This window comes from Magallana gigas, chromosome 5 (genome assembly GCF_963853765.1).
Source record: "Magallana gigas chromosome 5, xbMagGiga1.1, whole genome shotgun sequence".
NCBI classification, from domain to species: domain Eukaryota; kingdom Metazoa; phylum Mollusca; class Bivalvia; order Ostreida; family Ostreidae; genus Magallana; species Magallana gigas.
In genome coordinates, this window is record NC_088857.1 from 17,231,461 (window position 1) to 17,246,282 (window position 14,822).

Consider the following 14,822-nt stretch of genomic DNA (forward strand, 5'->3'; position numbering starts at 1 on the left):
GTCATAATGTGCAAAATTTTCTACATAGTGGTTTTTCTGAGATTTCGACCATATCCTACTCCGCCCTTTTTTCATGATTTTTCAGCTTTTTAGACCTCCCCCAGCTAATTCCCTTGAAATTAAGGGTTGACCCACCATACCGTGTGCATGTTGCACCATCACATGTCAGAAACTTAACGGTGTATAGTTTATAATGTCCCATCCACCTATTTTTCGTGTTATTTTACATCCTGCTATCAACAACTAGTACAGTATACATAACGCATGAATCTTATAAATGAAAGTCTTTGCAATTTTTGTAAATTTTAAGGGTTTCTCTTTTTAGTAACAACACTAAATCAAGAACTATAGAAGTCTTAAAATGTCTGCTCACCTGCCTTGTGGAGTTTTTCTTTTATATATATCTGACCAACTAATCAGTGAATAGGAAACGAGTAAACAAACACTGACATGATATGTAAAGATGCTGTCAGGGAAATGATGAAATGCGAGTGCCTGCTGTTGCCTAATCATTGGGATATGTATAAGGACCATATCTCACTAAGGCACCATGGGAGGTAGGCCAACTCTTTACATATTCATAAAAATCCTTTTTTTTTCCAACACATGTCCACTTTAACAGAGCAGATTAGTGGAAACTATACACCGATGGACTAATAAAAACTCCCTGCAGAGACGAATGGCAAGATATACTGGTGGTAAGATGTGCTAGTTAGAAATTAGCCCCTTTCAAACCAATAGTCTTGCTTTCACTAACAATCTAAAAAATTATCTCCATGATTGAAAAATCAAAAATAGCTTAAATATTTTTTTTCTCCATTCACTCAATTAAAGACCAGAAAAGGCAATGTAAAGGCTTGAAATACCTTGTTATGAAAAGAATAAGTGGGACCTATTGTGTAAAGGTTGTAACAGTTCATGCTTGGTTTCCAGAGAAACGGTACTAGGTGGTACTATCCGTACCCTGATGAAGCACCTGTGCTCAAAAAGTTTGTTTTGTTTTCTATACAGGTAATCTTTAACCCTCATAAATAAGATTATTTTTTCAGATGCCATTCAACAATATGTCAAATTTGATTTTGCCGCTTGATAATGTCATGTGTATGAATGGATTTTCACACCCATGGCAAGGGCATGTAGATTATAAAACATAAAATCTGTCCAGCTTTAAAGTAAAATCAACAGCTTCTTAAGAAAAATGTTTCGTATCCATCTTTTGAGCTGTCCGATATTAGAAAAAACACCAAATGCCACACCTAATAAGATTGATTTTCCCTTCAAATTAAAATATGGGTTTTTTTTAAAATGTTACTGTAAACCAATATTTTTTCAAAATCATTTTTTTTCTCAGTTGAAATAAATGCAAGTCTTTATCTCATGACAGATTGCTGCTATTAACAGCAGATGTCAACTTTTCTTACTTTAACGAAACGTGATGTGTTAAAGGAGCACATTAAAATAAGAAAAATCTCACAAGGAAAAATGGAAAGACTCAGAAAAAGTGATTATGAAGAGATTATATCCAGAGATTCAGCAGGCAAATCCCAAAATCGTGATACATCCATAATCCATATTCTATATTATTCCGAGAATCTATGAAAAAGGAAACAATTTTCAGAGGCTGTCTCGAGAAAAAAACAAGAGCATTTAAAAGCTAAATATATTTCATCTCACAGACAATGATCTGGTATATATATAGTAGTGAGATACATTGGTTATCTCTATTAACTTGAAAGGAAAAAAAATAAATGATATCATTCATTTATGAGCATGTGTGAAAGAGAATTTCCTGGTGCAGTTTCATGATGAAAGATGAGATGTCTCTACATTTGCTAAAAAAATACTTCAACCATACACTTGTGAGAGGTATCAATGATATTTTGGCATAAAGTAAACCTCTGGCTCCCATCTACATGTACAGTATGTAGCAGTAACAAAACTGGACTATCAAAGACAAAGAAAAATACCAAGAGGTAACTGACTTCTTAACTTAAAATACCAACTGGCTTCATTGATAAAACACAGTGTTTTCAATGAACACTAAAGCCAGACCAAACTTCAAACTAGCAACAAGTCAAAGCCTTGGATTTTTGTTGGTCTCAATAAAGATTTTTCTATGGTTAAGAACATCAGAGTGCATTTGACCCTATACTGCTACATGTACTAGAATACAGTTTTGATTTAGCTAGATTGCGTGTCATTCAAATCCACATTTTTACATTTCAAATTCAAACTATTCTGTTTAAAGGAACTAAAATAGCTCATTCTTCAATAAAAAGTGAAAATGAATTAAGATTTTTTAGGGCCTTGAAAATATAGTATAACACATGTACAGATCAAGATCTTGATAAGATTAGCACAAAACCCTGGGCTGGACCCTTAAAGTGCAGTTCTGTTGACTTTAATTCAGACATGCCTTTCAATTACAGCTTCAATGAAATGTCGATTCAAATACAAACTGCAATTAAAATGGCAATTGAGTGTCATCTGCACCTTGCCCCTTTCTATTATATCAGAATCTAAATCCTTCAATGTCAGGTACTACTTAGATCAGGCCAGCAGAGTGGAATCTCACTTTGGCAAATACCAACATTACATTCTTGTGTAATTGTGAAGTTCCTGCAGTTATCAATCAAAACCTCTTTTGATAAAGATCTGTCTGTCTGATTCCTATCTTGGTCTAACTTGGTATGGAAAAACAATCAAGAAAAACACTTAATATCTCTCTCTCTCTCTCTCTCTCTCTCTCTCTCTCTCTCTCTCTCTCTCTCTCTCTCTCTCTCTCTCTCTCTCTCTCTCTCATATTTATGTACATAAGTGCATGTAAAAAGAATAAGGCATAAGAACCAGCATAAGACTGGAGAAGTGAGCTATGACTGGTGGTACTATGCAGTGTATACAACAATACTGGCTGTTCCGCCATCTGTTTTGAATTAGATCTATACCTACATAGCTGTTCCTATCTGTCGGTTGATTACAAGGGGGAGGTGTGTTCTTCAAAGATCATTACAATAATAACCACAATATGGCCACCAGACTATCACACCTATAGTCTCATATTCCTCACACATGTATTCAACATGGCTGTTTTACTTATATCAAAACATGCATGTACAAAAGAAAACCAATTTTATAATTCTTGTATTGGTCTAATTAACACTGATTAAAGATGTGTATGAAATTGCCTTATAGTCACTACAACAGTATATATATATAAACCACAGAAAAGATGACTCAATTCTGCTCATTTATATACCGGTACCTATTATTAATTGTCTTAAAAACTTGAGAGTCTGTTATACTGGTGCTGCTGCAATGTAAACTCCAAACAGCTAGTTGATGTAAAAGGATTTTAATAAGGAAATTTGTACATAATTAAATCTAACTTACCCTGAAAAGCTGTTAATTGGTCCAGACAGCTAATCTGGATATCCTTCTTTGTGGAATATGGTCTTCAGATGGTCTACAATGATAAAGGATGCAACATTTAAAACAAAAGAAAAACTTAAACATTTACTTTAATCATCATTATAAATTATATTATATACTATATATCATCTTTTTAATTACAATACATTTCTAATTTACACCACTAATCCCCATGCATTTGCATACTAACTGGAATATTAATTTTTTTCATATTTCAATATTTACTTTACCTTCAACAATAACACAAGTTCAGTTTACGATACCAAGAAATGTTCTATCAATGAAACTTGTGGATATCATGTACAGAATGCCCCTTACCTTAGACCGATGTAAAAAGCCCAACCCAATGAGAGGCAGAAAACCAGAGACAGAGGATAGAGCACATAATCATAGACATAAAATAGATCCATATGGGGGGCCATGGAGGGGGAGGATGTACGCACATTACATGTATTAACATGCCAATACAAAACAAATATCATAGAATTGTTGCACATGTTTCATCTGTTCAAAATCTATATTATGTGGCAACAGTGGCACAATCAAGTGGTCTCTGTTTGACTTTTGGAGCAGTTTTACACACATGTAATTATTGATGCTTCATAATTTAAGTCTGCACTGCATTTGGGACAATGTTGAACAGAAGTTGATGCTGGTCTATAAACAAATGCCATATTTTACCCTGGAGATTGCTGCATGGAGCTCATTCTGTCCCGATCTAATGATTTCACAGGTCGCTCTAACTGGTAAAACAAGTCAGGTGCAAGTATTTTTGTAGACAAAGACTATCCAGCTTGTAAGAGCAATTTGACCAAACCAATGAAATTACAAATACCAATGCACGTGTAATATGAACTTTAAAAAATTCATGACAAATCTGTGGTTTCTTACTGTGCTTGAAGATAGAAATTCTTTCTTGGGTCACTCTATGAACTATGCATGTTACCAATATATATTAAAACTATATAATGTTTTCAATTGACTGATAGGATGTATCTTTCACTGAAAGACAAATAAATTACAAACATGTACTAGCTAGATAGGTTAAACAGTGTCAAAGGTGTTGCTTCATAATACATGTACATAAAAATGTCATTCAATGACTTCTTGTAAATAATGTGATCCAAACTGAAAGCAGCATGAGTGAAATATTAAGAGATGAGGGTGCAGCAATAAGAAGCTGCAACACAACAGAGATTGAGGCAGCTGCCCCTATGTTGCACCTCTTTCTATCTATATGAATGTAAGAATATAATATATCTAGTTGGTTAATTGATAAAACCTGCGGACCTATCTCCTGATAATTGGTAAACTGTAGATCCCTTCACTTACATCATGCCTGATACCAGCCATTACATTGATACCGCCTGTCATATCTTCAGACTGTTACCACATTCATTCAGAAAACAGAAGAAATTGACATGATTATGTAATATTTTCACTTTCATTTTTTTCCCTCAATTTTTGTATTTTACGAGTGTTTCCTCATTCTTGTTCTCTTACCAACCAATGGCCAAATATTTCTATGAAGCTTTTGTTACAATGTTAACATTTCATAAAAATTAATAATTTTTCCTGGTCAATTTCAATATGCATTAATTAAACAATTTTCTCATGTGAATAATCTATAAGGTAACAAATTCTGTACTCAAAACAACTTTTGAATCATTTCAAGTAAATAATTCTAATTCACAGACTGAAAAGATTTAATTAATTGTGAAATCATCACAATAAAAATAAATGCCTCTCTCTCTCTCTCTCTCTCTCTCTCTCGCTCTCCATTGACCTTCTATAATACCATTACCAGCCCAGAGACGAGGGACAGTACAGGAATGTGTAACAGAACTTTGTTACTGAATTAACTTGTTAGAGGGTGTTAAAGCACAATGATGACAAGATTAACTGCCTGGCTTTATCACAATCAGAGCCCTGTAATTACACAGATAACACAGGCTCATGTCAAAACTCTCACTTAATTCAAGATATGACTTCTTGTCTTGCTTCCAGACACAAGATTTAATGAAAATCATCAAGTTCTTATAAACAATTACACAGTATAAATTCAATAATTTCAATGTTTATATACTAAATGCTTAGGTGATACTTTTTTCCCCTCAAACCAAGAGAAATTTTAAATGATTGTTCGCTTTAAAAAAAATAGCTAAAGTGAAATAATGAAGACTTACAATAGCATTATTTGTTCGAATCCTATTCAAATTTAAATTCATCTCGCTTTTTGCTTTCTGGTGGACTCTTACCAGCAGAAAGTTTTAGTGGACAGGATCATAACTTGCAAATGGTATATTACATGTATCATACTAAGAAGTCCACCACTGTGTTTGCCGGTGTTCTGCAAGAATCCTAAACAGATATTTTTTACTACCAGAACTTAACTCTATTGGAAGTGATTTTTAACAGAAAGTACCGACAAATTTCCTTTACACTGTGACCTTTACACAACTGTTAGTCTACTGTTAGAACACTGTTTCATCAGTTTCTCATACGTTTAAACACATATCATATATAAAAAGAATCAATATACAAGAAATTTGTCAGTCTTAAGAATATGAAGTAATGCAATAACAGCATCCTATTCTTCAACAAAACTTAATCATGAGTTGACAAAAAAATTCAATTAAAAAATGTACCAGATTTCTGCAGTAAAATTTTTATAGAATTTCAAGGAATTTTTGCTATTCCCAAAATGCAGATCACTGCAGATTGCAATAGGACAAAAGCTTTTCCAATGGTTCCAGCAGTTATCCCAAAATAGTAACACAAGCTGCCAAAAATATCCTCCGAGGTCCCAAAATAAGAAAGCAGTTAACATTCACCTGCCGTGATGAACCGAGCATCAAGCAACACTTTCATTAAAAGTGCATCATTTAAACCTATTTCATTGAATTACTCAATTTGATGACTCATCCATTCATTTACACAGTAGACTTGATCCGAAGATCCCAAAATATGTCTGCCAAGATTTAATCTCAGTATATCTGAGGTTATCACATTAGGAGCTTCTTCTCTTTACATGCATAGATACATCAAAAGCAACGCCATTGGATGCAGGGATCAAGTCAAAATAACATTAAGTTTCTAAGTATATTTACAGTTTATTTAATGGCTTATAATCTTTTATTTTATATTTTACCCTCTTTCAATCAAATCATTAACTTATCCCTTTTCTTCCTGAAGTCCAGGTGAGAAAGTGGGGGATGTTAGGGGGATGAGGGGGGGGGGGGGGGTCAAACACAGGAAATCAAACCATAATTGGACTATCCAATAATAAATTGAGCAAATAAACCCATTAAAGTAGAGCTTCTGTAAACTTGTAAAAATTATTTGATAGTGTATTCATGAATGTTTTGAAGGTTAGTCAACTGGACTTTAAAAAACTTTATTATAAATTATATGTATGTAGGTGATTTCTTTTTTTATTGGTTTAGTTCTCTAAATTATAGCTGTTTTACTTAATTTATTAATTTTTATCTATTTGCAGATCAAAAATATACATATAAGGCTTATGGTAAAATGCAGGTAAACCTATATTTACTAATGAAAATGTAGGTTTTTATTTATGTGATAAGTTAATGATACATTTAAAATATACAATGAATTCAAATCACTCTGCTATAAGCATCATTTCATTATAATGTTGTTTGCTATACCCATGATTTACCATAGCTACAATCCTTCCTCTAAACTTTTTTCATTCAAAACCATGTTCCAAAACCCTTCGAACCCCAAGATATGACAGATTCAAAACCAAAAGCCATAGAGTTGTTTTGTTTTGAACATATTTTATTGTATAGGGTACATCAAAGAATTCAAAAGCTTCAGACACAGGTTCTAACAACTTACGAGATCTTAACCTATATTTTTGATACATTCCCCGATATTTACGTATGGTACTGGATGCATTTATAGATTGTGTTCTGTGTCATACTTAGAGAACAGAAGAAGAAGTACTATGCACATGCAGTATTGTGTGCCGCATAGTTTAAGAACAGCTTGTGCTAAGTGACACAATGAGAGAATTAGTCTTATTTATAGCAGAATGAGAAGTACTATGCGCAGTATATCCCAGAATCCCCATAGATCCAGTCATAATGTTCAGTACATGCAGCCCCAGGAGACAGACATCTAAATACCTGACTTAATGACTAACTATCAACATAATAAACACGGAATCTATACCACCCTCTAGTCTGGTGCGCAAAAGCACAAACGTAGAAGTCATCTCCAATCTTCATTTTTATCATTGTTGTTATACTTCAAAACAAATCCGTTATACTGCGAAATGACACTTACGGCGAGCTGAGGCAATATTTTAAAATTGTTGGAACACTTGTGGCTCTCATAAATCCATCTGCATTTCATCTTAAATAAACATCCAGTACCAGGTATATATATATACAATGCTGAAAAAGGATGCCACATTGGGCTAAATATATGAAAATATATCAAATCGTTACACAATTTGAATCTGCTATATATATCAAAGAAAATTGCCTCTTTACTATTTGAGAGACAACCACATCTTAATCATTATTTTCTATTATGAATTTCAAAGTAAGTATAAACTATATAATGAACAAATTAATACAATATGTACTTCAGAATCAAAAGTTACAACCCTGTAAGAAAGAATTTGATTTACATTTGCAAAGAAATATCAATACCTGTAGCAGTTGCAACTAAATGTGTTGGCCACATCAAAACTGTCATTAATTCATCTACCTGGTCTTATAGCTTTATTCCCATTCATACATGTTCCTTATATATTTTGCTGCCAAATATTTATATAAGCAGAGTACTGGTTAACACAAAAAGCCAAACAGTCAAGATAGACGGACTTAAAAGTATCTGTATATAATTAGGCTTTCTTATGAAGAAATCGCTGAGAGAAACATTCTTAAAAACAGATGACAAACAGACACTTATAGAATCTGTAATTAAATATCATTAAGCTCCAGCATTTCAGAGTAGACCTTTTAATTATAGACCATCTTCATTGGCTATTTCAAGAAAGTAGTTGGTTCAGTAAACATACCCAAAGTCACCACCGAAGACACTCGAAAGTTCGAATAAATCCAATTAGCAGGAATAAATTCTTGTTAGTACTTAACCTTGTATAGTGATCAATGGATCATCAAGACGAGATGGGAGAGAATCTGCTGAGTGAACAACATCTACAAGTTAAGGTACCCCCCTTGAAATACACTTCAGAGACCCCAAAAGATCAATCAGTCAGCCACCTATACCTGTTTATCAGCCACTTGGCTCACCTACGGAGAACGAAATCTGTAATTGTAGCCAAAATAGATTTCTGACATGATTTTAAAACTGTTTAGGGTGTAATGACAAAGGAAACTGTTTGCTAACCTCATTGGTGGTTGAAAGAGAGGAGGAATTTACGTTTGCGATAAGATTCTTATCGTTTCTTGTTGCGGCCATTATTTTCGGTAGCAGGCGGGTACAGCACCAGGTGGCACCCTGTACCTGTCCATGTTAATGAGGGGAAAAAATAAGCGATTCCAGATAGAAGGAAAAATTCAATGAATAATGAAATGAAAATAAGAATGTAAAATATTTAATTCAGAATTTCAAAAGAAAAATTTCATTGAAACATTATGAAGGACATGAGAGATTTTATCAGGAAATGGTTAACTTAAACCTTTTAATTTTGAAGTTTTTCTAAACACAGGTGACTGGAGAAGAATGCATATTATCTCAAATCACTGATGAAAGAAAAAGACCACAATACAAATGAGATTGTCATTTACAGCACACCGAATTCCACAGCTGAGGAATTGGCAACTGTCCTGTCAGAAATATGAACTGCGACCAAAATGACAAAGAATCCATGTTCAAATCCAAAACACCCCCTCACATCAAATCTTCTCTTATTTCCTACAGGTTTAATTTTAGAGTGCAGAATCTTGCATCCAGATAAAAAATTGATATTACATGCAATCTAACAATAATCATCCTTAGCAATACGAAACAATATTCGCAAACCATGATTTGTAGTCTATACATGTATTTTCTTTCATGGAATCAAGCAAAATGATTGATCTTGCTGTCATATTAGTCATTAAAGATAAATATGACATTAATGATAAGTTTATAAATACAGTATTAATTGAGAGATTTTTTTGACACCCTTTGTATGCACTGTAATTTGTCAAGATTTTTACATTGCTTAAATCATCCCTTAAACACATATTTTGGTGCATGTGTGGTCCTACCAAGTTTGAATCCCATTCATCACATATAAAGAATTTCAGCTGAAGCTTAAAAAAAACGGTACTTATAATAATATATAATCACTAGAACAATGTATTGTATTCTGACCAACCTCAATTTGAAATTAAAGCAATTTTCAATTATAAATAATATGTCATTCAAAATTCTACTAGAATTGGTTAGTGAATTTGCCGTTTAAAGATGATGGCTATTCTCGATAGGAATCTAATCAACAACAACCAATCAATCACTTTATATTTTTATATTTTTACCATGCATTAGATCTTAAAAACAAAATTATCAAAACTGTTAATAAGAATGGTATATTTAGATATCTCCCTAACACTTATTATTTCCATGTCCCAACTTCTCTCCTGAAAATATTAGAATTATATTCCCTTGAAATAGAATTACTATAATAACTTCATATATCATGTCTTTGATAAAATCTTAAAAACTTAACTTCAAGAATTCAAATGAATTCTTTTTTTTAAGGGGCACAGTAAGCAAAAGTTGATGATCATGTTTGAATAGAAATATCCTAAATATCCAATGACTAGGACATACTATGATGATTTGTAAAAGTAATTTTATGGGTGGATAGCACTGCTTGATAAAACACAAACCATTTCAGATTTCTGTCAAGATAATAAAAGATTTCATTCAGATCAACTGAATCCAGCAAAATCTAACCTGGACTCCAGTGAGCATTTTCGGATGGAAAACAAATGCCCTGTGGGATAAGTGTAATATGGATAAACATGAAAAAGGTCTGGCTTAATACCATGAACAGAAAAATATTCAATTCAATCTGCAAAGCCCAATGCTTTTAAAAGGCAATATAGCCAGATTCTTGTAAGTAATGGAAAAGATAGGATCTACCATGCAATTTCAATTTCACACCAGTTTAACAGCTAAAATATCCTTTGTGACAGTGTTTTGCTATAAGTGTGAGGAAAACCGTTTTTGACACACCCTTGATTCCAAAGAGTTACTACCTATGCTGGTCATAAAAATGATGGGAAGCAATTTCCTGGATATAAACCACTACAAATGGTGTAAAGCTATCTCTGTCCCATCTCCTTCTTTAATGACTTCTTTTTATGTAAATTTGAGCTTACAACCCATCCTTGCTCAAGTTTATGAATGAACGAAATGCTCAGATATAGACAGCAAGTTTTCACATCATCTACAATATTCCTTTCTCTTCCTTTGAAGAAATTGTAAAATGCCGAGAAAAATATATTTTTTTTTTCAATAAAATCTGTTGCAGAAGCTGACTCAAAAATATAAATCGAGCAAAAGAATGCACATAGATGCAATGCATAATTACTTAATTGCACAAAAATAGAATTTTTTTGATGCAGCATTACTTTTTTATGCAATAGTCTAAACTCAATCTGCACTATTATAATAAGTGCATAAAATGGTCGATTTTATGAAATCAATAAGATTTGATACCTTTTAATACCAGAAATTGATCATACAAGTTGTAGCTCCTTAACCTTTGTGACCCTCGCAATGATTACAAAGCACAGAGGTCCTTTCCAATGCCTTTATCAGTCAGGATTATCTATCTGCAAACAGCGGTCCAAAGCCTTCCTCAGTATGGAGTCCAACTGAACCTTAGTGATTCATTACCTAACACCCCAAACTTATCATCATTACTATCAACGAGAATACACAAGGTCAATTTCTCTAAACGATAAGAATATACAAACACGCAAATATTAAAATCTTATTTCTTTTCACACCCAAAGACGTCTTAATTAAATCAGTGATCATAACACTTCATTCCCTGAGCAATCAAATTTGACAACAATATTGCATAAAGCTAGAAATAAATTCTGACTTCATTAGCATATATGAAGAAGTGTTCATTGCAAATGAAGTCATAATGGAATAATATATCACCTTACCAAAAAAAAAAAAACATGCTTAAAAAAATGATTTTTTTTTAATTGTTCCTTAAAAGCATTCGCCTAATTGAATCTAAGATATAAACACACGCAGTTTCATGAAAGCCTACCTGAAGTTAAACACAGATGAACAAGAATTAAATTCCACGCCTTTCAAATAACGACCAGAATTTCCGGCCAACTTTAAAACACTGATGCCAGTGAAGGAATTGAACGTTCCGTTTCGTATCTGTCATGTATATACATACACACCTTGATAGCTTTGGGTAAAAAAGAAGAAAGAAAGCCGGGCTTAGAATCACCTGGGTCATTAAAACATGCTCCCTTATCCCGCAATCTAAACATTATACCTTCATTACTAACATTTTAATTACCTGAACGATTAATCATGTACCGATTTGACATAAGACTTTCTTAAAATGAACTTTATAAGCCTTTATTAAATCTGCATGCAGATTTCACAAGATGGATTAAAAAGCGATTGACCTTTGTAATGTTTTAATGATTGAGAGAATGGAGAGGGGTGGATTAGAAGTTACTACCCTTTGTGTAATCTGATTAAAGGAAGGCAGGAAACATTATTTCTGGGGAGAGGTGTTTAGTGATCCCCATGAAGTGTTCTTGAGAGAGAGAGAGAGAGAGAGAAAGAGAGAGAGAATATATGGGTATTCCTGCATTGGTGTCCTCACACTGTTGAAACAATGGAGAGGCATGATCAATGAATGATTCAATGCCAATGAACACATTATGTATAAATACATGTACATGTAATTAGAATAAAGATGATTTAATACTGGTTACAAATCTTACTCATAAAAGAAGATTTTAGCATATCGGTGATATCACTATGAAATAAAAGTGAGACACACAGAGAGAGATAGAGAAAGTGTGTGCATGTGCAAACCAGATAGATAAATAATTATACATTACATGCAGTCTGCTCTTCATGCTAACACAGGCATGATGAAGGCATATGTTGAACCTGTCCATTAATTTTCATCAATGGTGAATATTAATAGCATGTTTCAAGTACCATGGATATGAACAAAAGCAATCACAATTCATAATACCTAGTGTTAGAATCGTCTTAACACTTTAATCCACGCCCCAATCAGATACCGGTTCATGTTTGTATGGGATTGAATTATTAAAATATTTTAAGATGATGAATATTTTTCTAATCTGTCACACCCTAATTAGGTTAGAAAGGAAGGCCAAAGTAGCAAGCAGTTGACACAAAAGCATTTATTATATACACCTGTCTCCTTCAAATAAAATATCTATCATTAAATAATTTAAAACTTGATCCTTACACTAGTGTCAGCCAATGCTGTCATATTGAGATAGCTTAAATACCCATATCATTAGCTGTCAGATCCATCATGATACAGGTGACGATAATCAAGTTTCTGTACTTTTAATTTGGTCCAACAAGAGCATAAAGTCGTTATCTTTTAACTTGGTTTTTGATAGATTGCGATCAGTTTTAGCATTATAACTCATCGTTTCAGCCCATCAAGATTTGGAAGGAGCAGAAAGACTCTCTCGGATTGGGTTCCCTGTGTCATTTGTAAGACCTTTTAGTCTTTAGTCTGTACCACTTTAGTGGCTAACACCACTATTTGTCAGATAAACGTGTCAGATTACTTTTAAACCAATTTAAAAAAGAAATGTGGGGTACATTTCTTGGATCAACAGAAACACCTGTCCCCTGACATGTATAAGCACCCTTTACATTCCTATCTGTGAAAAAATGACATTTCATTCACAAATTAAAGCATTTAACTTCACAAAATAGACAACCCTTTTATGTTCATTTCTCTCTCTCTCTCCTCCTCTTTCTTTCTTCTTAGTGCACAATCACCGATTATGATAATAACTGACAGATTACTATAAGACCTTTTCATTTTCAAAACCGCAATACTACATTTAATTTTATATTACATGTACTCATCTCCTTTAAATTTCATTTTTAGTTTATCAATTGCAATTTTTGCTCGAATTGTTTTTAAAAATTATTACTTATACGCATTTTTCATGATTTTTTTTTAGGTTTTTTTTTCCCAATAAGCATTGATAGCTAGATTCAAGCTTTAGGTATTATTATACTAAACAATGTCAGACTATGATATCCTATCATAAAAATAACTTTCTTTTAAATTCAAATTGATATATCTATTAAATTTATAGGAATGTACCTCAGTTTAAAAATTTGTAAGTTGAAACAATTTCAAAAATAAAAACAGACCTGATAAGCCACTGCAAAATCTGATGCATCTATCCAAAACATAAATTTCAGTTTTTCCTCTTTTTTTCCTCTCTCCAAAAAGTGACCAGGAATTCAATTTATGAAAAGAAGGGAGGCGTGCACAGTCAAATTCCTGTCAGATATTAAAGCGCTGCCTTCATGTGTATTGATGCTAATTCGGTATTTTGTTACCTGCCGTTCAGTCACGCATGACTGGAGATGACCATGAGACAGCTGACCAGACCAGACGACACATCACCTGCTAGCCAACTGGGTCCCTGCATTCTTCTGGTCTGGGTCTCCACTAATCGCTTACTGTACCTGGCGGAATAAATAAACAGATTTTTACCTGAGCCTTAGTAAAGACCCTGTCCTTAGTGAATGAACAGCTCTCGATGCTAGGGACAGAAATAGCATGCAGCATACAGGAGAGAAAGAATAACACGGGAGTTCATTTAGTGATTAATAGTTCTTAAACCACAAATCAGACTTTGGCAACAAAATGCCACAGACTCAGAACTATAACACCAGACATCTTATGTTACACATGTGTCACATTAAATTTGCATTTCCTATTGAGATCATCGTGATTTAAAAACTGGTTATCCACAAACCTGCTGGAAAAGTATCATCATTTTTTTTGTTTTTAGAATCAATAAATCTATCATAACCAAATCAAGTTTGATTGGAGCAAAAGTAGTGATGGTCCTTTTCATTTCAATTTTTTTTTTTCAAGAAAATTAAAAATCTGTTGATTATAATGTTATGTACATATAAATGAAATCCAACATTTCCTGCTAGTGCTACTTCAGGAAAAAATATTAATAATTATGTTTTGAAATATTTGCTTGGAAGTTTTTCATTTTACTCACAGGAAGCTAAAAAAACAAACAAATTAAAAAGCAAGGAATCTTAGTCATCACCTTAAAAAATACTTCTCTAGGCATGTAAATTACATAGATTCTCAAATATGTGGT

At 33.1% G+C, this 14,822-nt stretch overlaps 2 protein-coding genes across 24 annotated transcripts in view; one reads left to right on the plus strand and one right to left on the minus strand.

The window, feature by feature from the left end:
• The window catches only part of LOC105346986 (trichohyalin), a 45,726-nt gene that overhangs the window by 29,617 nt on the left and 1,287 nt on the right, over positions 1–14,822 (minus strand). For 5 of the 22 annotated variants that reach the window (XM_034474163.2, XM_034474142.2, XM_034474199.2 and 2 more), the window contains exons 1-2: positions 3,748–3,886; positions 3,391–3,463 (exon numbers count right to left, since the gene is read on the minus strand). The gene's annotated coding sequence lies outside the window, so the exon portion shown is untranslated. Of the gene's footprint in view, positions 1–373; positions 490–3,390; positions 3,464–3,659; positions 3,890–11,139; positions 11,184–11,707; positions 11,791–13,845; positions 13,961–14,037; positions 14,167–14,822 lie in introns of those variants that run through there. The other 17 variants (XM_034474253.2, XM_034474212.2, XM_034474151.2 and 14 more) reach the window with 15 other exon arrangements.
• Positions 1–14,822, plus strand: part of LOC105348710 (ankyrin repeat domain-containing protein 49) — a 28,111-nt gene that overhangs the window by 8,132 nt on the left and 5,157 nt on the right. The gene's annotated exons all lie outside the window — the stretch shown is intronic.